Source organism: Rattus norvegicus, chromosome 6, assembly GCF_021556685.1.
Source record: "Rattus norvegicus strain SHRSP/BbbUtx chromosome 6, alternate assembly SHRSP_T2T, whole genome shotgun sequence".
In the NCBI taxonomy this organism is placed as follows: domain Eukaryota; kingdom Metazoa; phylum Chordata; class Mammalia; order Rodentia; family Muridae; genus Rattus; species Rattus norvegicus.
In genome coordinates, this window is record NC_141539.1 from 11,030,389 (window position 1) to 11,055,093 (window position 24,705).

Sequence of the window (24,705 nt, forward strand, 5' to 3'; positions counted from 1 at the left end):
AATCAAATATTAATGTCTGCAATTGGTGGATCGTATAGGATACCAGGAAGTTGTTCTTCTTCCTTCTAAGGCAGTCTGAGAAGAACCCATAAACAGCTGACCCCAAGTCTTTTCTTACTATCATCTATCATGTTTAGCTTCTTTAATTGGCACAGGCTGAATCCTACTACCAAAAAGAGCATGGAAAATTCCACACTGATGATGTTAATTTCTACAATGTAATCAAATTGTCTGACATGATGCAGTAAGTTTGTAACCATATTTTCTAGGCTTTTCAATAAAACCTTACTGAATTTAATGGTCTTTAAAGAGAAAGGTAAGAGGTGGGAGAAATACCCATGCATTATAAAAACATAGCAAGTCTCTTATTACATTAGAAGAATAAAAGCATTACAAATGCTTCCTCAGCAAGCATTTGTTAAGAGCCTATATGTTCCACCAACCAGGCTTTCTAGTCTCAGTTTAATTTTCAAGAACTACTCATTGGCAACTGTTCGTAATTTTACCTAACAAACTGTTAAAACTTTGCCCCAGTCTCCTGCTCATTGATAAAATTGTAATGATAATAATGATATTATTGTAGTGGTAGTTGTACTAATAGTAGTAGCAGTAGTGGTAGGAGTGGTGGTGGTAGCAGTAGTAGTAGTAGTAGTAGTAGTAGTAGTAGTAGTAGTAGTAGTAGTAGTAGTAGTAAAACCATAAGATTATCAGGCTTATAGTGAAATAGTGAAGTCTTTTTTTTTTTTTTTTGGTTCTTTTTTTTTCGGAGCTGGGGACCGAACCCAGGGCCTTGCGCTTCCTAGGTAAGCGCTCTACCACTGAGCTAAATAGTGAAGTCTTAAGTACCATGTGTGTCTTATACAGATGTCACTTAACTCATCTGATGATAGGACAGTACCTTGACTGATGATCCACAGAGTGCTTTGAGACTCATTCATGGAAATGTGCTTTGAAACCTACCACATGCTTAATTCATGTTAGACATTCTGTTATCTCAAGACATAAGAAAATATAGGTTACATTTATATGAAGTTTTTCTAGGAGATGTTTTAATCACATATAAAGTACATCATTAAAATGAAGTCATATAGAATATACATACCTATATGCTGGTACATATGAAACAGCTCTCAGAAGCGCCTGTGCTTTATCTCTTGTTCCCCAATTTCTCGTCATGTTTACATAAACTTTACAACCAGGAAGTGGAGCACCTCTTGAAGAAGGAGGTCACTAGAAACAGCCCTTGGGGTTCACAACCCAGTCTATTTGTATTTCTTATCTAGTCTCTGCTCCCTTGTCCACAGAGACAGATGCAAGCTGTCTTCTACCCCAACCACTTTGACCGTGAGGATCCGTCCCTTTAATACTGAGCCAGAACAAGCTCTTCCTTACTTAAATGGAATAGCAATGAGGAAAATAACCATATTTTGTTTAGATCATATTTTATTAAAGAGATATTTTGAAGAATTTTTTATTACTTTTAATTTTTAACAGTTGCCCTGCTCCAGGTCCACACTCCATACAGTTCCTCATCCCATTTCTCCTCCTACCTGACTCCAAGAGGATGTTTCACTTTGCCCCCATCCCTGGCAGGCCTCCCTTGACTGTGTGATGACGACTTCATCCTTCCATTCAATGCCCTCTTTTTCTATTGGAGGTGGACTACAAGGTCCCTCTCCCCACTGTTGGGCATTCATCTAAGGTCCCTCTCTTTGAATCCTGGAGTCTTTCACCTCCAGGGTTTCTGGTATTTTCTAGAGAGTTCTCTATCCCCCATCCCCAGAGTTACATAGTTCTATTCATTCTGCTGGCCCACAGAACTTCTTTAATGTCTCCTCCCTCATCCACTGCCCAATACCTGATTATATTCCCCCTTTTCCCCTCCCCCTCCCTCTCCCACCCAAGTCCCTTCCTCCCTCCTTCTGCCTCCTGTGATTGTTTTCTTCTGTTTCCCAAGTGAGATCGAAGCCTCCTCACTTGGGCCCTTCTCCTTGTTAACCTTCCTGAGTTCTGTGAATTGTATCATAGGTATTCTGAACATTTTTGGCCAATTCCACTTATTAGTGAGTGCATATCATGCATGTCCTTTTGGGGCAGACATTTTAAACATTCTTAAACTTCTTCAGTTTGAATATTTCACAATGCAGAGTAGACTACCAAGAAGACATGTGATGAATCACAATTCTATTTAAAAGATAATGGAGAATTCTTATGTATCATTAAAATAGTCTTATGTCATTCTCCAAAGTTTCTAGAGAAGATAAATAATAATATAATTTTTCAATCTTCTATTCTTTCATATGAATAAAATAATGTTTCAGATTCAAGGAAGTCATGATCTGAAGAAAGAAAATCTTTATAGAGTGAGCCTTCTGTTTAGAGTGAAACACTGTATTCACGGGTCAATCAGCTACAGACCCAATATATATAATGGAAAGCAAATTATGTCTATAAAAACAGTACAGTGATTTGTCTATTAATTAGTACAATACAATTGCTTGTGGAATTATTTGTGTGGAATTATTTGTAATTTTACCTAGAGTATATTCCCATTGTAGTAGTAATAAGTATAAGTGATAAAAATTTAATATAAATTATTGGAGAAAATAATTCAACTTTACATGCTATCCATACTGTACATGCACTCATTTTATTTTCTAGGATGAGAGGGAAACATGAAGGCATCTGAAAGCAGGGAAAACCTGAGGTTTAAGAATTCATCCATATCTTAGATATTGGTTAATCAAACAAACAACAAAACAAAGAAAAACATTGCACAGGAGATAATGATGAGACCAGATGTGTGAGCCAGGACAACTCCGTGTTGTCAAGATTTATCCCAACACTCTGACTCTCCCTCTGCTCCGTGTGAGGGACTGAGGATTTTCTGCTCAATAGTAAAGGCTTTTGATATTATTCTCAATGTCAACTCCAATTACTAATTCTGTGTATATGACAGGTAGTAGAAAATGTACTAAGATTAACAGATATGCTATACTTCATCAAAATAAATATCATATGTTTACATTCATTTTATTTTCTAAAGAACAATTATAAAAACAACTAGATATTTGAGGATTATGGTTCCTGAGTTAAGGTTGCACCACAGTTAAGACAAACGCAGATTTTTAAATTAACTATTTGCCAATTTCATAAATGTACAAGGCGCATTCTGATTCTCTTCCCTTCCACCTGTCCAGTGCAACCCCCACTGCCTTACTACTCCATTTTGCAAATGTCAGTCTTTCTATTTTGGTTTGTGGCCCAAGAGAGTCTGTGTGATGTTGGGTTTGGAACTGCCCACTGGAATTTTGTGATCTTACCAGTGAATATATACCTGAAGGCAATGACTTCCAGTCCTAGAATCTTTCAGTAGCCAGTACTTCAGTAGGATAGAGGAGGGCCCCATGAAACAATGCCCCCATCCATGACCATGAGTGACAAGGTCAGTCTTATGTAGGCTCTGATGCAGATATTCACAGTTCTGTGGTTTTAATATCATGCCAAGCTCACACGATTTAATTTCATTGCCTCTAGAAAAGAAATATTTCAGAGCAAATCCTGAATATTACCTAAGTTTTAAAAAGGCAATATGGTCTGAACTCTGGGGATTATGCAGAACCGCCTAAGTGTGGAATGATCTGAGATTAAAAGAAGTAAGTTGTTGGCAGGTCACAATTAATAACCTACTCTTCAAGTGTTTAAAACTACTGGACCAGATTAGTCCTGCCCAGCATCCCCTGCCACTCCGCTGTAGGTTTTTGCTACTTCATCCAGATGTCATTCTTAAACACTTAATGAAATACATATTCCCCAAACTAAAGTACTTAGACCATATGGTTGATGGTTTACATACAACTACTTATTTATTGACTTAAAGTTTTGATGCATGCATAATGTGATAGCTGTTATAGAAATTGACTAAAGAGGACAGACAGATGGTAAAAGCAAAATGAAGGGCAGAGGTTAAAATATTCATGATTTCTGATGAAACTGAACACAAATGTACACAGGATCTCATGCCTGGTTTGTCTAAAGGCAGAGGGTTACCATTACCATTACTAAAACTATACTTACTAGGTTATATTTATTTTCTTCTATTCATATTCCTTCCATGACAATCAGACAAGCTCCCACATTCCCTCTATTTTATTCCCTCTATTATCTCTTTCTTTATTCACAGAATAAAAGTCCTTGTTGCTACCACCAACTTCATTAGCAATGTTAACCCTGCATTTTTGTTAGTTCAAATTTGACTGTCCTCTAAGAAAAAAGAACATGGCTGTACTGAACTCTTATCTTTATTTCCTCTTCAAAGCAAAGTGCTTGTGGTCTACACCTGTCAGATAACGAATATTTTTTTCATAGTTAACTTTTGTTTATGTGTTTTCTGTTTCTAAAGTTACTCATTCTTTCACGTTCTATGCCTTCCAGAACTTCAGATATGACTGGTTCTTTGTCTTGAAAAGAACTGATGCTTAATATACGTTTGTTAACTAGGTATTCAATAAGCATTTGTTGGCTTATGGAAAATATAATTAGTAATATTTATTTCTAGCAAAATGAAACTCATGTTTGAGGAAACAAAATGATTCCTTGCTAAAGCACCATGATGTGAATACATAAACACTGGCCTAAGGGGATGAAGTTATGTACTGTATTAGTTTTCTGTTTAAAAATTAATTATAATGTAACATAGCAACTGCCTTTTAAATTTTACTGGCATTGATTGGTGTTCACCATGGGCTGTGATATATAGCTTTTGACTTAGAACCCAGGGCCACAATAGCAGTTTAGGAGGTAAATGTGAAGACCATATTAGTAGGTCAAAATATGAACAAGTTAACGATGTATACTGCGATTTTCATTTGAATTAAAAATAAAATATCCACAAAGGCCATGTCAAAAACTGGCTTGCAGTTATCTCAAATACAAAGAAGCTTTTTGAGATAGACTTCTAGTGCTTGGAATCATAATCAGTGCTCCTGAATGTAAGTCTCCAAGTGCATTTTTATGCTCCACAAAGTCTATTTAACATACATAGTAAATATAAAATACAAGTTTCAAACATCTACATACTTCTTTCTCAGACACCCTTCACTTCTCCTCTACTCTTTTCTCCCAGGACCACCAGGCTACTTGATAATGTAGTGTTCTCCTCTCTCTGCCTAATACCACAAGCTTATGTTCACCACTCTTTCTGGTAGTTTTTAGACTAACAGCTTTTACATCAGATCCATCTCATCCAACAGCAACATGAACGAATTATGTGGGCTAAGCCTCCTAGGGAATTTGTGTTGATCCTCTGCAAGGTCTACTCAATGATTTATTATGACTTTGAACTGTGGAATTGGAATAACATGTTATAGAGGACTCAATTCTTCCTTGTAAGTCACCACCTATTATTTATTGGAATGCAAATATACATCATTATAAATTAAGTACGAAAACATCTCAATCATACTTTTCCTTGAATACTGAAAGACAAACATAAGAGTTATCTCTGCATCTATACTTGCAACATTTTTAAAGGGCCCTTACTCTGAAAGCATAACAACATAACGTGTAACCAAAAGCTTCTGAGTTATTGACCCAAATATCACAAGCTGTGTTTGCATTACTATAATGCAGACTAAGTGCAATAAAATCTCTAGAAGTTAAAATTAAATTTCAAAAGCTAAAATTCTTTCTTAACCAATGTCTCTTTTAAATGCAGCATCTTAGTGTGTCTTCTGATTGTGGGAGCTGTAATAATTATTCATTTCTAGTATCCAATGTAGTTCTTTATAACATATCTGAAAGTCATTGCTGACGATAATATTTTAATACCTATTTTCTGAAATGTTGGCGGTATTAACTGTGATCTGTGCTGATGGCTATAAACAACTATTTACTTGTTCTCCTGTAGCCATATTATTTTTCTGCTTGCTTAATTATCAAGGAAGAAAGTAGATGAAGAGTATGGAGGATAGGGGGTTCATGCAGAAACACCACACAAATGTTATGGCAATGAGATGGCTTGAACTGATGAAATACTGTAGAAGATGAGCTTTAGACATTTTCTTATGTGCTTTACAGTGCGGAGAGAAGGACTGGACCTTTCTAGCAGGTTTGAATCTTACACAGAACACTTTGGTTGTGTCTGTTGCCATCCTGGCAATGTATTTATATACATGCTATCACCTTTACAGATGTTCGAGAGATAAAACTTATGGTCAAATGTGCATTGTGGAATGGAAAGTTCCTAAAAGATCAATGACTGCTATTCCAGAGAACCTGAACTTGTTTCTACTCATGACCATCTGTAGTTCAAGTTCACTAGGATCTTCTGGACTTGTCAGGCACCGGACAGTCACATGGTGTGCAAAAATTTATGAAGGCAATCACCCAAACATATACCATAAAAAATTAAAATGTAATGTTTACATTTAGTGTTTCAGTTCATTGAAAACTAATAAAAAGCTTACATTTTGTTAATAGGACACGTGCATTTTGAAAGTGATATATGACCTCTATAAAGTGATGTAAGATACTTTGTATAGACTATTTTTCTTAAAATAATATCTGAGAGTTCTCAAGAGAAGAAATAGAAATGTCTAAGACCATTTTTAAAGGTTTTAATCACCCTTAGCACCTAGGGAAATGCCAATCAAAACTACTTTGAGGTTTCACCTTATTACTAAGAAATCTGCTGGATATATTGTAGAAGACGGCATTATCTGGCATCACTGCGAGGGGAGCCCATTGGTCCTATGGAGGTTTGATGACCCAGGATAGAGGAATGCTAGGGCAGTGAGGCAGGAGTGGGTGGGAGGGTGGGGAAGCATCCTCATAGAAGCAGGGAAAGGCAGGAAGGGATAGGAGGCCTGTGGGGGGGAAACTGAGAAGGGAGATAACATTTGAAATGTAAATAAATAAAATAACCAATAAAAAAAGAAAACCAACAAATATTGGATGAGACCCTCATGGACTGCGGGTGGAAATGAAAACTGCTGTAGCCACAATGGAAATCAGTGCTAAACTTCCATTAAAAACTAGAAGTAGATTTATCATATAACCCAGCTACAGCATTTCTGGGCAGATCACCAACAGATTCTGTGTCCTGAAACAAAGATATACTCTCATCTGTGTTCATCACTGATCTAGTCACAAGAAGTAGGACGTGGAAATATCTTCAGCAGCCATTGACTGGTGGAGGGACAACAAAAATGTGCTTCCTGTACACAATGTGATTTTATCCAATTGTAAATAAAAATGAATTATACAAGTGAATAAGGTAAGAGGATAGAATTGGGAGTCATATTGAGTGGAGAAACCTAGATCCAGAAAAAGAAATGTCAAATCTTTGCATTTGTATGATTAATTGGTAGCATTTGTAAAACCCAAGAAATTAGAGAGAAGCTGTTCTTGGACAGAGGAAGAAATACCTTATGTGAAGGAGGTCAATAGTGCAAAGGTTGTGTAAAGTGCAAATAAGGAATAGTGTGTATGTGAGTGCTCTATCTACACATACAGCTGCATGCCAGAAGAAGGCATCAGATCCCATCCCAGTATAGATGGTTCTAAGTCACCATGCAGTTGCTGTCAATTGAGCTCAGAACCTCTGAAAGAGCATCCAGTGCTCTTAATGGCTTAGCCATCCCTCCAGCCCAGGGAAGGGAGCTTTAATTGGGGAGAAAAATGGGAGAGTAGAACAGAGGTGGGTGTCAGGGGTGTAAATAACTAACACAGGATGTTTGTAAAGCCATAAGTAAATGTATTCGGGAGCTTATAAAATATGTATCTACATAAAAGAGCTCAATTAAGGGACTACACAGGGTTAAATGTTGGAGTGATATAAAATGTGGAGGCTTTGTGAATAGGACAAAAGATGATACATTTACGATGCTCAAATCAACTTTCCCCTTTTAATTTAGGTATGTGGAGTGTCTAGGAGAAGATTAAGGTATAAGAGGATTGAAATGCTATTTCCTTTTGGGGAATTTTTGTTGAAGACTATAGTTTCTATCCCCAGTCTTTTGAGAGTCTACTGTCTGCAAAAACAGACACTTTCTAGGGTCAGCACACCACTTGTTTGTCCTCTCCTCTTCTGCCTTCCTTTGAACCTGTCCAAGTCTAGTAAATCTATTTCACGTAAAGTCTGGTCAACATAAGGTTGAATGTTGTAATCTTCGAAGCTGGGTGTGTGATGAGGGGGCCTGTAGCAGGTGTGTGTCTCCACGTGGTCCTCAGGTGGGTGGTTCATTGCTCTGCAATGTTTTCAGTGAGGAACAGTATGCGGGCACCACTGCTGCCTATCTTTCTTCCAAAAGGTTTTACCATCTATATCCACATTTGTCTATTTCTGAAGCTCATCATAGATAGCTTTCTAACTGGATTGACTTTTACCGTGTATCTATGATCTATCATCTATCTATATCTATTATTTATTTATTTATCATCTTTCTATCAATCATCTATTAATCATTCAGCTATCATCTATCTACCCATCATTCATTCATTTCATCTTTCTCTTGTTTTTCTCTCTGAAAAGTTCTGTGGGACCACAGTGCCCCAGAGTTACAGAGGAAAGGTCAAGGAGAGCTTCAATCCAAGATATTACAGATGAGAAAGGCAAAAGTTGTCTCCCCACTCCTCCTTCCAACCTAGTGCCATGAAGTCATATGCCTGACCATCAACGCTTACTAAGAACTTATTACCCTGGAAGTTATTAGGCTTCATTCCTTGTTTAATCTTGTAAGGTTCCCACCCAGTCCCCACCACTGCCCCAACAGCTCCTGACTATACAGATGAATCCAACACCCCTGTCCATATTAACTGCATTCTGCTGCACAAACCTTGCCCCATAAATCCTGGTCACATACTGAGGGGGCACAAATACCCGTGTCTATAAACCATTAAGCTCAACCAGTTCTCCAAAGATGTCCCTGAGTGTGTGGTCTTTGTCCAACCAAGATCCTACTTGCCCACACATCTAGTTAATCCTCCTTCTCTCCAACACATCTTGGTAAGCAACAGGCCTGGCGGCTCTGAGGGAGAAGCAGACATAGGCCAGCAAAATTCAGCTCATATTCTAATATTCTTTTGTCAATAACAGAGCACATATTTTTATGTTTATAGGTAAGTATTTATTTATTTTCAACATATTTTTCTTGTATCTAGTACTATGCAGAAGGACAGCCTATCTTTGATTACTGAGTTTCAATTAGGTTTAAATTTTCCAGGGATATTAATCTGAATTTTAAATGCAGCTTTCTTGACGAATCCAATTCTTACCACTGTGGTTAAAAGCATACTCATCAATCCTGGTCTGTTGGCCTCCATAGTGATAAAATGAAAGCTGACTTGGAAACCTACTATCTGAATATTTGCCTTCCTTTACCTTTGCTTTTAGTTATACTTGAACACATCTGTCTCTAGAGTTGAACCAAGAAAATTTTCTTTTCCTTCACCATTTAAAGAAAGATTCCATTATGTCTTTTTCCTGCATGCATGTCTGTTCATTATTCCCTGTGCTTTCAGAAGTCTAAAAATTGTATGATATCCTTATAATTGGAGTTATGGATTATTGTGAACAAAATGCTAGAGCTGGGCACCTCTGCAAGAACAAGTAATATTAACCATCTCTCCAACCTCAGGCTTTCCTTTTCCATCAGAGATTTGTTTTCTAATCATACTGAGGTTTTTCAGGTTTTATCTAACTAATTTAGATACTAAACACAATCCTGTGGCTGTGAAATGACTGCAGTGACTGGGTTACATCTGTTGTTGTCTGATATGTTGATTCAGAACACAGAGAACCCATTAGACCTGAGCTAGTCTGATTCAAGCTTGCATCAAATCAGAAGGACAGCCTTGTAATTTAGGTCAGATATAAATCAATTTTAAAAGGCATTATCAACATTTTTCTTTGGCCAATTCATAGCAAAACTTTACCCTGTCCTCTGGGTCATCTGTTTCTCCAAGACCTCCCGCACACATGACTCAATAGATATGGTATTTAGCATGGGTAACAGAGACTTTTTTTAGGAGTGCCTTCCTTCAAAGTCAGGTATGCTGAATTGAATAGGAATAGCCTTCATAGACTCATATATTTGAATGCAGTGTCATTAGAGAGTAGAAATACTTGATGGGGTTATGAAGTGTAACCTAAATGGAGTAGGCCAGGCCTTGTTGGACAAAGTGTGTCACTGGTGGTGAGCTTTGAGGTTTCAATTGCTCAAGCCAGGCCCAGTTTCTAGCTCTTCCTGTTGCCTTCAGATCTGGATGTAGAATGCTATCATGCCGTCTGCATGTGGCTATGCTGCCGGCCTTGAAGATAATGGAGTAGACCTCCGAAACTCTAACAAGGCTCCCTTTAAACACTGCTCTTTAGAAGTCTTGGCGTGGTCATAGTGTTTCTTCACAGCAAAAGAACACCGCCTAAGACACCAGGGTTACCTTTAGGGTGCCTTCTCTTAAGATTCTTTCAGACTCTGCTGTCATGCAGTATTAAGAGTGGTCTAGGGTTTTACCCCTTGCAGTATCTCTCCCTTATCTCCCAGTTTCTAGAACTCAGATTTGATCTTTTATCTTCTGACTCTGAAAACATACTCATATCAGATTATAAACCCTCCACACACAAAGCTCCTGAATAGAGTCTTGATATTCAGACATTTTCCTCCAACTCATCCTTATCAAGACATTGTTTCAGTGTCCTCCTGGGGTTCTGGTTCATAAATTGCCAATTATATCTGAACTTGCCTTTGGTGTTTAAAGAGTGTATTTTATTCTCGGCTTGCCATCAATGTCTGCTTCTACACAAAACTCCTCTTCCCTCACTCACTACTGTTCCTGGTCTGCAATATGACACCCATTTTGTTGAGGAAGAGTTGTGCTTGTGACCTTATGCTTGCTAGGGGGAGCACTCTGTCCACTCTATCGCTGAGTTATATGGTCAGCCTCATAGCACAGCAACCAACTCTTTCCTAAAAATACTCAATCAGTAAGAAACCGAAGTTCTTATGTATATGGACCCAGAAATTTCACAAAAAGTCTGTTCAGGCTAAATGTCTAATCAATTCCTGGTTGAAAAAATCTTACGTCTGACATACCCATTTCTAAAAAGAGAACTATATTTTTCAGATAATAGATCTCTATCTTAGTTTCGCTGCAGATAGCACTTGGTATAGAGAAGCAAAATATAAAATAATGTTAAACATAGACATGATCTTAACATTAACCTAAGATATTATGACAAAGTAAAATGGGGCTATTTAGTGGCTAACTTAAGGGCTTGTAAAGTTTTAAATGATAAGGCCCAGCTAGTGCCCCCAGCTTTTGACTCAGAATAGAATTCTAAAGACTTCTGTATTTCTGTGTTTATGTTGCATATCTCTAATGACAATTATAAGCATGAAAATAGTACTATTTTATGATCTCTTATTATAATCCAGTCCATCGACCCACCCAGATACAACCATAGTCTTATTTAATATTATACAATACCTATGAAACAGATACCAGTATTGGCTAGTTTTCCAGGTAGAGAAACTGACCGTTTATGCACTGTAAACTTTTTAACTAGGAACCAATATTAAAACATAAGTAAGAAATGCTCTTGACCCTGCAAGGAAGCCTAGTTTTCAGTATCATAAAGTACAAATAGAGAATTGAAGGGAAATTTTTTCTACAAACTTCACATGTTATGTTCTCACTTGTGCTTTTTTGTGACAGCACAGTGCACTGTCACGCTATCAGCTAAGGAATGAAGCTCACAATGTCTTTGGTTACAACGTTGCTGTAATATTGCCTCTTCTCATGGTTTTGTTTGACCAACAGGAAGAGACAGTAGACCGAGATTATGTCTTAACATTGCTAATGCCAACCATCTGGTGGGCACCCTGCTCGCATTTCTGCTAAATTTCGCCCTGAGTTCACAGCCTCTCATTCTAATCTTCCATTTTTGTGCTTCTGAGGCCAGTAGAAAGTTGACAACTAACTGCTGCTTGACTGTATACCAACACAGTAATACCTGAAGTCTGAGGGGTGGCCGATGGTAGCTTATGTCTCACAGGCTTAAAGCAATCATTCCGAAGGAACCAAAGCCTTATCCAGGACACTTCTCCCAGGCACTGTGAATGGCTCATCATTTTTGACTTTTCAGCTAGCTTGGCTAAGCTTTTCCTCTATATTGGCAGTCTGAACACTTTGTGGGGAGACGAGACAGGAGAGAGAATATAACTTGAAATATGGTTGCGGGTGTTTTTTTTAACAAGTACTATAAAAACTCTAAAAAGACCTTTAAAAACATCTCTGCAAATTACCTTCATTTATTTTTAAAATATATAGTGTTTAATGTTCAGCATTAGTTCGGCAGTTGAATCTTTTAGGGTAAAAAAGAGTGATCTCAATTTAGATGCCTAATCAAAACAGCTATTTTCTTCAGCCATTCTTTCGCTCTCCGCACCCCCAAAGAACACTGGGAAAATGTCATCTTCAGAATTAGTGCCAACATGTCTTCAAGTTGTAAACTATAGACAAAAAGAAATCTATAAGCAGAGATCCAAATACTCTAGTAAAGACCCCAAAACATAACACACTCCGCTTTTGCATGCAGCTTCTATCCTGCCTCCAGAAGACTCTAACTCTGGCAGCAATGACCTAGCAAGGATCTGAACTCATTATGCCAAACAGTCAAATTCTTGTCACATCATTTGCACACACATTTAATGCCACATTGACATTCAAATGAAAGATATTGAAGCTCCTACTGCCTGAGTCCACAATAGGGTGTGCTTGATTTCAAAATATAGAAAAAATGATATCAGAAAATCAACACACGATCTCCAATAATATAACCATGCTGGAACACTGGGTGACATACTCAAAGAGAATATTGCAAACACAGGAGTCAAGTGAAGGACTAATCACAGAACTTGGTGCAAATTGCACTTTTATATTTTATTGTACGCACCAGTAACTATAATTTGGTCTTAAAACACATGCATTATGCTCTATGGGTACAGAATAGCATACTTATTCCTTTTTAATAAAGTTATAGAGATATGAGATGTATGTAATTTTCCTCATAAAATGTTGCATTGACAGATTTTTCTTCTGATATATTGTTCAAATAGGCATTGTCAATACTCTTTGGAGTTTCTTTGTAACTCAGGATCCATCTATATTCTCAAGCAACTGAACTCTGATTTATAATTTGGTCCCTGCCCCAGCAACCACAGACACATGCAGACTATGTGATTGCATCGCGTAAACATACATTAAAGGGTCACACAGGCCAGTTAAACAAGTGGAGACAGTTTCATTATCTGTTCCAGAACCTGAACATAGGGATAGAGCTTGAGTGGGTTACTCACGTCTGAGCATCGCTAAAGGTGAGTGGCAAGCTGAGGGATCTGGAATAGAGTCGAGATTGAATATAAGGTGAAGGGGCCAGTGATGTAGAGAGATGGCAAAGAAACAAGTTATCTAACTCTTCTCATTTCCTCTTCAGAGTCAACCCAGGATATCCCATCCAATCATTGCAGACCACATTTTAAAACTCAATTTCCCTTTTTGCTTAAACAAGTTTTCTAACAGAATGCTATTACCTGTTGACCCTATGTGGGACATTAATTTATAATGTGTGACAATGAGCAGAGAGCTGGGATTCTTTGAGGACTGCTTTTGTTTTTAAATAGTTTTATTAGTGTGTGTGTGTGTGTGTGTGTGTGTGTGTGTGTGTGTTTATTTTGCCTGCATGTATTCCTGTGTACCATGTGCATGCAGAGCCCTTGCACATCAAAAGAGAGAGGCAGAGCCACTGACTACCCTCACACAATTTTGTGGGGGACCACATGGGTGCTGAAAATTACCTTGCACTCTTCAGGATGAGTGGGCAGTGTTCTCAGATATTAAGCCATCATACCAGCACTAATGGCCATTTTTGCTTGTTTGTTTGTTTTTGCTTTCTTCTACCAGCTTATTAAAGTGTATTATAATGTTCTCAAATAAATTCATTCCCCAAACTCAGCGGACTTAGCTGGGGAAAATGCTTCTTTCATAATCTCCCATCAGCCCCATCTTCACAATCCTGAGGTTCTCAAAGGGCAATCTATATTCATTACTTACTTTAAAAGTTGTTGCGTGAAACAGTAAAAAGACACCATCTCACACTAGTGCTGGCTACTCCCTGGCCCCAGCGGTCTTGCTGCTTCCATGGCTAGCCCCATGTATCCACTACTTGTCTCACAACTCTCTTGCTACAGATCCTGCTCACCTTCCCAGTCCTCTGCCCCCTGCGGTTAATAGTCACAAGTCCTGTAACCCGGTAAAATCAAAACTCCAGAGGCTTGTAATTTATCAACCAGATTTATATCAGTAAATTTCATCCCACAAAACATCCACACAATAAACTCTGAACCAATTTATATTGATTAAAAACTGCCCAACTATATAAATTGTCCTGAAATTATCCATCCCTTATAAGATAATCATAGCTATCTGTGGCTATTTAAAGCATGAGGAATCTGGATCCTTTTCTCTTTCTCCATCTTCCCTCCTTCCTCCCTCTCTCTCCTATCTCTCCTGTTACTCAAAAACTCTCAATCTGCCTTCCTTTTCCACTGTCCAATCACAGGCTCCAGCCTTGTCTTTCACCGGCCCTCATCTGCTTACAGACAGCAATCTACAAAGCACTATCTTAGTCTGGGGTTTACTGCTGTGAACAAACACCATCACCAAGGCAAGTCTTATAAACATTTAATTGGTGCTGGCTTACAGATTTAGAGATTCAATCCAGTATCATCAAGGTAGGAACATGGCAGCATCCAGGCAGGCATGGTACAGGTGGAGTTGAGAGTTCTACATATTCATTTGAAAGCTGCTAGGAGAATACTCATTTGGAGGAAAAATGTAGTTAAAAAGAGGCCCCTGGTTTAGATGGCAGATCTGCCAGTATTTGCCACCAGAGGAGTTTAGTTTAGAATGGTTTCAAAATTAGGATGCTAGTTGCCACGCCCAGTGATTGTGTTGTCTGTTGATTCTAAAGTAAGCTTGTGTGGTGTTTTCCTTCGTGCAAAGTCTCAGTTGTGTTTCAGAGAGAAAGGTACAGCAGCAATGCATGGGTTTCAAGAAGTGCAAACCAGTTAGCAGTGTGAATTTGGAGGCATGGGAACCGGCCATGGGAACATAGCAAGTCCGATAGAGAGATTTCAGAGTTCTAGGTCAGAGAGTCTGCCGAGATGAGAGCAAACCAGGCCTGCTGGCTTGCTCATGGGTGGTAGCGTGTTGGCATTTTTATTATTCCATGCAAAAAAAAAACTAATCCTCAAAAGAATTCTCCATCCTTTGAAGCACAGGGCTCTCATTTCTCTCCTCCTCACCCCTTCCTCAATGCCTTTCCCATGCCGACGAAGAGTTAATGGCTACAGCAAGGCACCAAGCACAGAGTAAATCACCTATGCAGAAAGATGCTCCACTCCTGTAAACAAATATGACATCGGGGTTTATGACCAAAAGCCTAGTCACTCTGGAAAGCATCTACATCATCACATGATTCATTGATCAATAAAAAGAGACTGCTGACAGACACTTTTCTGAAAGGAGAAAGGGTTTGCAGAATAAAGCTATATCGTATAACCACTTAATCACCTGTAGTTTACTGCTCTCGTGAAATGATAATCTCCTTAAAGGTCCTTTACAAAAATCAATATCCACATTTTCTTCTTTTTCTGAGGAGGGAAATTGTATCATGGTCTGAGCAGAAAAAACTGTAGCACAGGATCATCTTCTTAGTGGGAGACACCATAGGGAATTGAGGAAATTCAGGGAGAATAGCAGAACAAATGAGATATTATACAAGTGACAACAATTTCAGCTCCTCTAATAGAAAAAGACAGCTGGAGTGAGACTCTTGGGCCACCCACTCCTGGAAGATAAAAAGCTCCATTCCTCCATATATTATGTTGTCTAGTTGGTGGAGGTGAGAATGTAGCTTTCACACCATGTCCTGGAGAAGTTCACCCATCATTCTTCCTCACCCTCATCTACAGAATACGTGTAGTAAGATTCTTTGCTAAGGAAATAGTGGTCTAATAACTACATGAAACTCAATTTATCTTTGTGATCTGATTGCAGTTTTGTTCTTTGCCTTTATATATTTTATAGGATAGATTTTACAGTATTTGTTGGGTAGATTTTTGTGGGGTTTTGTTGCTGTTGTTGTTGTTGTTGTGGTGGTGGTGGTGGTGGTGGTGGTTATTTTTTAATGTATGGCAGCAATGAGTTAGGGTGTTCTCCTTCTTAAAATATATGAGATAATTTCAGAAACAAAGAAAATAACTATGCTGTGGTTACCAACAAATTTATAATTCTTGGGCCATTTGTCAAGTGTTCTCTGTTTAGTGAAATGAATAATGCAAAGGACGTCATTTTTAAAATCAAGCATTATACTTATAAAGGAATGGCTTATAATTTGCATACTTTTCTTCAGGGGTGTGGTGGAGAGCAGCGACAGACCGATATAAAACAAAGAGGCAGGAATACTCATGCACCAGCTCTTCAGAATGTGGTCAGGAAGAAGTTTAAGGCTATTTATTCAGCCTGTGACCTCAAGCCTAACATTACTCAATTCCAAGTTACTCTTGAGACTATATAAGACCACAGTTGGAACAGTTAATTTGTGTGACTATTCATTGGCTGCTTCTAGGTATCTTCTTTATCTTGGAGGATAACTGTAATCAACAGAATTAGAACATGCCACATGTCATGAAATAAAACTTCGGACTCAGAGACAGGAATAAAGGCAAGAACAGGGCAGTAGCTGCCATTCCATAGAGAACAGATCTGATCTAAGCATGGCTGAACTCCTTTCCTGTGCAGAAGGGATTCATTGACCTCTGGTACTTAGATTACAGTAAGTGTTTCCTAAGAAACAACATCTCAAAGACAAAGCATACATTATTAATCTATGGATATGCTTAATGAAGGCACATTGTCAGTATCCCCCTACTCCCATCCACTTAGCTTAGGCCGGGCCCGAGTATTTTCAAGAACCTCCTTGCCTGATTGTCAAGCTCAATATCTCTGCTGATCCTTCCTACTACAAAGCACATTGTGCTTCATTCTTTTAATTCTACTGTAGACTGCCTCCCTCTGGCTTAGAGGAGATCACTAGCTTTAGAAAGTGTAGGAAACCAGACGGATCTACAAAAATTGGTAGACAGAAACCATGACCCAGCCTACTCTAAACTTTCAAAATACCAGTGCTTCCTTATCGAGTAATAGAACCATATCCATATTCTGTTCACGTTTTCTAAAGACTCTCACTTTCATTCTATTGATTTTCAGGACTTCTGCACTGAAGTGAGAAAAGAAACACAAGGATCAGTCTGGCTCACCACATTGAGTGTTTAGAGTTCTCAGAGCTGAGAAAAGTAACTAGATCACTCAGTCCCGAGCAAAGAAAATGGACCAACAATGGCTATTTCTAGAGTAGGAGTACAGATATTCTTAGGAAGAACGTTTATTCCCCAGATATTTAAGGAGTAGATAGGATTCAACCAAGCTCACTAGAGGATTTTGCATTAAAGTTCTTCTGATTATTTGGAGTCAGACTGTTGAGTGACAGGTTGTAATTATAGGCTAGTACTCCTGTCCCTAATTGGCTATGAAATGGTGAATCTTTGTAATGTAAAAAAGAAAATAAGATGTTCTTCTCAAGAACATTTTGTACTATTGAAAATAATGAAGTTCTGAAATAAAAGTGACCTCAAAGTTTTGGTCCAAAATTCATTCAACTAGTCAATTTATTTTATTTTGCATTCCATTCCTTTGCAACAACAAATCCAGGGAGTAGTGACTTTCCAACAATAAAGTCAGTCTCCGTTTCTTTATGTGTTGAAATGTAGATCCATAGCATGAATCTGATTCATCATGGCACTGCATGTTATGATGCAAATCCACAGGATAAATTCTAGGTAGACTGATAGAGACACCTGTGTCACAGAGGTAGAATCACCGAGCTCAGGAGGAAACCCTTTTGAGAAGCAGAGAACATTTTTCTCCAATGGTCTTTTCCTGTTCATCTACCCTGTTAAGGGGAGCAAATTTGGGTGATGTAAAGTGAGAACCTAGACTCCATAGTTCTTCATCAAAATATCTTGCTTAAGAGGAAATCAGGAACAAACAAAAGTCATAAATTAATATCTATGTAATATTAACATAGGTGTGGTATACAACATTTTCTCTTTATTCCTCTCATCGCCTTTGTTTTGTTTCATAGTAATGTTTACTTTATTTTTGTTGATTATTTCTTTATTTTAAAATATAATAAGGTAAAACAAAACTAACACATCAGAATTAGAAGACAAAGAGAAGGAAAAAGGCAAGAGAAACCACAAGAAATAATTTCACACACTCAGGAATCTCATAAAAACACTAAACTGGAAAACACAAAATAAATGTAAATGCCCTGGTGCTGCACTGAGCAGCACCGAGCAGCACTGAGCAGCACTGAGCAGCACTGAGCAGCACCGAGCAGCACCGAGTAGTACAAAGGAGCACTGAGCAGCACTGAGCAGCACTGAGCAACACCAAGCAGCACTGAGCAGCACTGAGCAGCACCAAGCAGCACCGAGCAGCACTGGCAGCACTGAGCAGCACTGAGCAGCACTGAGCAGCACTAGCAGCACTAGCAGCACTGGCAGCACTGAGCAGCACCGAGCAGCACCGAGCAGCACTGAGCAGCACTGAGCAGCACTGAGCAACACTGAGCAACACCGAGCAGCACTAAGCAGCACCAAGCAGCACCGAGCAGCACTGAGCAGCACCGAGTAGTACTAAGCAGCACTGAGCAGCACTGAGCAGCACTGAGCAGCACTGAGCAGCACCGAATAGTACTAAGCAGCACCGAGCAGCACCGAGCAGCACCGAGCAGCACCAAGTAGTACTAAGTAGCACTGTGCAGCACTGTGCATGCTGCCCAATCTCTGTGAGTCCATGTGCGTGTGATCATGCTGATTTCAGGTCTTGTTTCTTGGTATCCTAATCCCATCAGGCTCTTGTACTCTTTCTGTCTCTTCTTTCACAAGGATTGCTGAGCTCTGAAAAAAGATTGTAGAGGGAGACAAAGTGTTCCAAGGTCTCTCTTTTTATCTCCAAGTCAGACTGTGGGTCTCTCTATCTGTCCCCATCTGTAGCAGGATGAAGCTTTTCTGATGACAGCTGAGGATGGTACTGATGTGTTTCCCTGACCAGAATGATCCATGGTAATTTCTTTAGCACTTGCATCAATCTTCAGCTTGAATTTTAATTCTTGTCAATTATCCAATAGAGTTTTACTTTCTCATAATGATATTGTCTCTAATTATCAAAGAAATGTGCTCTGTGGAGTAATGTCCCTCATGCCAGATCAATCTGGTAATATCTCATATAGTTTTCAAGAACTCATTGGAAGAGTTTCCTGGTCATTGCTGATCTCTACGCAATGCAACTACTCTTTTTGCCAGTGCTTTTGCAGTGGCAGACCTCTTTCTACATATTTGCAAATTATATTTTATATGAACTCTATAAGACTCCTTTGCCCTAGGAAATATGAAGTAATCTTTAGGATATGGAGGTCAACAAGTTAATATCTTTTCTCCTCCAATATTAAAAGTTAACTGAAAGATGCAATATAAAAATATATATAATTTGAAACAAGTTGTTTCTGTTATGAAAACAATAACTATGCAGAAATGAGTCTTTAAGCATAAGCAATTATTCAACTGACACTTCTCAGTGATTCAAAATTATTAAAATGAAGAGGCATTTACAATAATTGATGTTATAATTAATATGGCATCATGTATATCATAAGATTAATTGCTATGTAATTGTCTATGTGTAAGGTTAAAATTGCTTGTAGCATAAGTTCACATGTTACTAATATAGAGAGCTCGTGTCCCAGGACACTGCAGAGACTGGAGTATCTCCTTACATCCTACAGCATGGCAACACTTGCTGTTCACTGAGGCTAGACAGCAACCATTTGTCCAGTGGGAACACATGCATTATTCAGTGAGATGTGTTGTATAGAACATTTCCCCTATCAACATTGCTTTGTACATTAAATGCCTACATATTTATTTATATTTTCAGGGGGACCGATTTTGCCCGAGCCGGCTCTTTGAGCTTCCTTGCTCAGAGATGTTGATGCCTATTTTCTGAGTTGTTGAAGAAAGACCTTATATGCCACACTATTGTTTCCTTGGAAACGAAGCTTAGCATACTCAGCGAGCCCCAGTGCATCTCTCTACTCAGAAAAGAATGCGTGAGTTTGGGGAGGTACCTAAAAGCATGAGGCCTAGTTCTGTGGAATTTATGTAGTTTATAACCCAGAATTCTGACTCACACTCAAGTGGGATAAGTGTTCTATCTTATTAGTAAATCTTCTTCAGAAAGCTTGTCTCCCATTGTTTCCTTAATCCTATTCAACACTAATAATTGGAGAACATTAGACAGAGGTGACTCTAAAACCTTTACTCCTATATAAACAGAACACTTGGCAACTTAATAAAAGGAAACATATTTTGACCAGTCATCAGCTGGTCTCTAATCAGGGACTTTCCATAGGAATGATCCAATCAGGACAGCTGTATAATTCTTCTTCTGCTTGTGAATGCCTTCCTTTCTCTTAATCCCTTTCCCAGGCTGCACGCTGTAGCTTCCAGATTTATGAAGTCTTCTATTCCTACTCTTTAAATGTTTAGTGTGTCTAAGTTTATCTTTTAACAGCTCATAATGTTAATATATACATATTATTTATTTATTTACATTCCAGATGTTGCCCCTCCCTCCTGGTTTCCCCCCTACAGTTCCTTATCTCATTCCCTGTCCCCCTTGCCTCCAAAAGGGTACTATCCCTTTTAGTCCCTTTGCCCCAGGCATTCCCCTTCTCTGGGCCCTAAAGTATCTCCAAGATTAGGCACATTCTCTCTCACAGAGGCCAGGCCAGGCAGTCCTTTACTGTATATGTGCCAGAGGCCTCAGACCAGCTCTAGTTGGTGTGTGTGTGTGTGTGTGTGTGTGTGTGTGTGTGTGTGTGTGTGTGTGTGTGTGTGATCTCATCTTCCTTTCAATTAGCTTTAAATTTTAGAGAGGGGTGAAAGGTATTAATTACTGACTGTCCCTCAAAACTTTGATGATTTTTTCCACAATGCTCAGCACTAAGTGGTTTTCTTTGTTTCTATTTACTAGCTTTATCTCAGTGTTATCTCTATAAGTTCCCATCAGAAGGGAATGATAAATTATGCTTTCTGCCCCTTGGCTTGTTCAAATGGCTCTGAACCAAACTGTCACCCAGCTTTTCTTCCACTTAAGAGGTACATGATTGTTCACATATGGAGAAGACTATCATCAGAATTTACTTCAGAATTCTTCACACATGTCCAAATCCATGTGAACTATATGTTTGATGGTACAGTGTTAAACTAGAGTGTGTAGACAGTGGACTGTTAATGTTACTTAAATTATTTGGATTTTTACCAGGTTGCAGTTGAAGGAAACAACAGATATATTTTATTTTATGAAAAACTTGGTTCATTATTAATGAAGGACAAGGCAAAATTATACAATAATAAATGTGTTATAAATACAGCAATCAACATTTGTCTCTGTCTCCATATTTGAAACCCTCTGCCCCAGGTAAAAGTTAATCCAGTCACTATGCTATAGTTATAAAAGCCATTTTCTAAGTTTGGAGTTATAGTTTTATAGAAAATATGACATGACAGATATCCTGATCTAAACACTGTTGGTCACAGAGTGCCCTGAATCATTTCTAAAACATAGCTTCATTTTCCTTCATGGACGACTGCTTCACCAAGCCATCTCACACTTCCAGCTCTATTCATAAGCCTTACCTCCCTATCTACAGAAAGGGTTTTGTTAATGTGGGCTCCTCTTACCATGGTTCCTTATGGAGCCAAGAATGAGGACTGTGGTTTTTTCCAAAAGTGTAGTTACTGCCATTTCCCAACACTGAACATTTGGTGGCAGAAAGAAGCTGTCTGTGCACTTCCTGGGGGAGAGTAAAGCCCTTTCGTTCTTGGCTTCTTTTAGGACTCCCAAATGCATCTCCTTTCAGTTGCCTTGGTGATTTCTTTGCTCATCTGTCATCACAGGTGGTATCTACTTTTCACCTGCTTCCTCTCCTTTCCTTATTACAGAATGACTTGGCTGACAATGAATAAGAACAAAACAAATGAGTTTGGAGGTCACAGATGACTTTAGGTCAAGGGTTATGAGAAATGTCTTTGAGAAATTTGTTTCACCAAACATCTTCACAGGAGGACAGGGGTTGGGAGTGCCATATTTGAGCACCCAAATTATTTTATACATATGTTGTTGCTTGATTATCTTTAGCTTTGGGAAGAAATAAAATCTGTTTGTATCAGGTGGCCTTTGGAGTTTATTTCAAGGATTTCCCCATCAATATAGCTTAACATAGATTTTTTTCCCCAATCCTTGTGAATAAAAACTTCCACTTCATGGCTAGTTTTCTCTGTTGAAAGCACTTCCGAAAATAGCATGTCATTTCATTCACAAAAGTGTCCCATACCCCGTGATCTGACTTAAAAACATGGAAGCTAATCTCTGCTTCTTCCATATTTTGCTAGGAATTCTTCCTCAGGTTGGCATTGCATATTCTTCTTTTCAGAGACGGGGAATCTGAAGGAGAATTCATTAGGAACATTTTCAAACTGTGATGTATCCCACCTCTGATCATCTGTGTTTGCCTCTAGTTCACAGTAATGGCACTGTGAGCAGGCCTCATTTAGTACATTCACCAGGTTTTACACTTTAAAATCAGATGGCTTTCTTAGTAGCACTGGCATAGATATCTGATGGTGTGGGTGCTCTCCAATTATCTGGGTGCCTTTGCATTGCAGAGTAAAGATTGGAAATATTTTCTTCAAAAAGAATGAAGAAATATTTTAATAAGATCGCCTGCAAATGTCCTTGGCTAGTCTCTTACTGCCATAAGCAATCTGAGCCATCTTTATATATAATTCATTTGCTCCACCATCGTACAGTATACACAGAAGTTTTTCTGTTTCCACCTGTATGAAGGTCATTTCCTTGGTCCACAAAGCATCTCTTCCCTATCAGAATTATTTTATTTGTGGGCATTTATCTGCCTCTAGTAATTTGGGTTTGTACATTGAGAATTTGGCTAGAGTCCTGTTATTGTTCTCAACTTGAATAAAAACCCAAATTATGTTTTTATATAATTCCAAGTGAAGAAAATATAGAGTTCAATGAGGGAAAACTATGAAATTTATGCAGTACTATTAAACTGAAATAAGTATGTCAGAGCTTACTTGGAGCATCTAATTAAACATATAATAGTAGCTAACTACTTCACCTCTTCAATGAGTCTTCTGTGAAATAACGGTGCTGCACTGTGTTCTTTCAAAAGCTTACTCTTATCTTCATTGCCAAGTTTCCAAGTTCATTTGTTGTTGGTAAAGCAAAGAACATTAATTTATTAAAAACCAAACCTATTTGGCAGAACAGTGAGGTCCTTTCATTTGACCCTGCTTTCTGTAATGCAGATTATGATTTTATTGGGTAGGTTTCTGTAAATAGACCCAATGCTATGTCTAACATCAAACAACCCATGCTGTTGTATAGTGTACTCTGTTGTCTCACAAATGAGCATTCTTTCTTCACATAGAGAATTGTGAACATATTGGATTATAAAGGAAAGACATACTAGAATATACAGTTTAGGAAAAGGATGTAAGGAGAAAAAATTACAGCAAGTTATTCTTTCAAACAGTTAAATTATTGCATATATTCTAGATTTATATGTATTTATAGGTCAAAATTCCCTTTTCTTCCAGTAATACATCATGTATATATGTGTGTGGTACTGAGAATTGAACCCAGGACCTTGTATAAGCTTCTACTGTGTCATACTCCAGTTCAAAGACAGCTATAAGGGCCAAGAAGCAATGTTCACTACCATAATATCCAGAAATGTGTTGCCATGTATAGGTCACTAATATCTCTTCTGTTATATCTACTGAAATACTTAGAAATCTCATTTTCTATCAGGCATAATTAGAAATAAGAAAATAATGTGACAAGGAGGTAAACAGTGCAGAGGTTCCTCCATCTTTTATTCTTATTTTCTAGGAACCCAAGGTCAAGATGCCAGCTAACTCAACTTCTGTTAAACTATCTGTTTCTGCAAACCTCCCCCTCCAGCTAACTGCTTATCTTAACTTCTGTTAAATGGCTTGCTTATGTAAAATCACCCTTCTGCAGCTCAGCTGCTGAGCAAGATAACAGGATGTGAGTTTTACCTTTAAAAGCCCCATATTCTAAGTTATTGGTCCCAAATAATTGAGTATAAACTATGTCTCAGTAGTAGTAGTAGTCACCTCCCATTAATAATTAGAAGATTAACAGAGAAAAGAAGAAAGGAAATGAAAAATGTTTCTACATGCAACTCCTCCCACCTTTGCCTTGACAATTAAAGGAAGGTAAGAATACTTAGAGTTGTCTACTGCTTCCCTAAGGAAAAGTGTTTATGTCAGGAATTAGGGTCCCACAAATGAAGCAAAGTCTTAAAAGCAAAACAGCATTGATATTCAGATAGATAATTAAGAATAAAATATCCTCCTCTATGCTTTCTACACTAAACTACAGAAGATGTGTTTGTTCACCATTTTA

At 38.3% G+C, this 24,705-nt stretch overlaps 1 long non-coding RNA gene across 1 annotated transcript in view; it reads left to right on the forward strand.

Moving 5' to 3' along the window:
* The window catches only part of LOC148005027 (uncharacterized), a 78,829-nt gene extending 58,536 nt beyond the window's left edge, over window positions 1-20,293 (forward strand). Inside the window, exon 3 of the long non-coding RNA XR_015622195.1 lies at window positions 20,122-20,293. This is a non-coding gene — a long non-coding RNA (uncharacterized LOC148005027). The remainder of the gene's footprint in view (window positions 1-20,121) is intronic.
* Window positions 20,294-24,705: the final 4,412 nt, after the last annotated feature.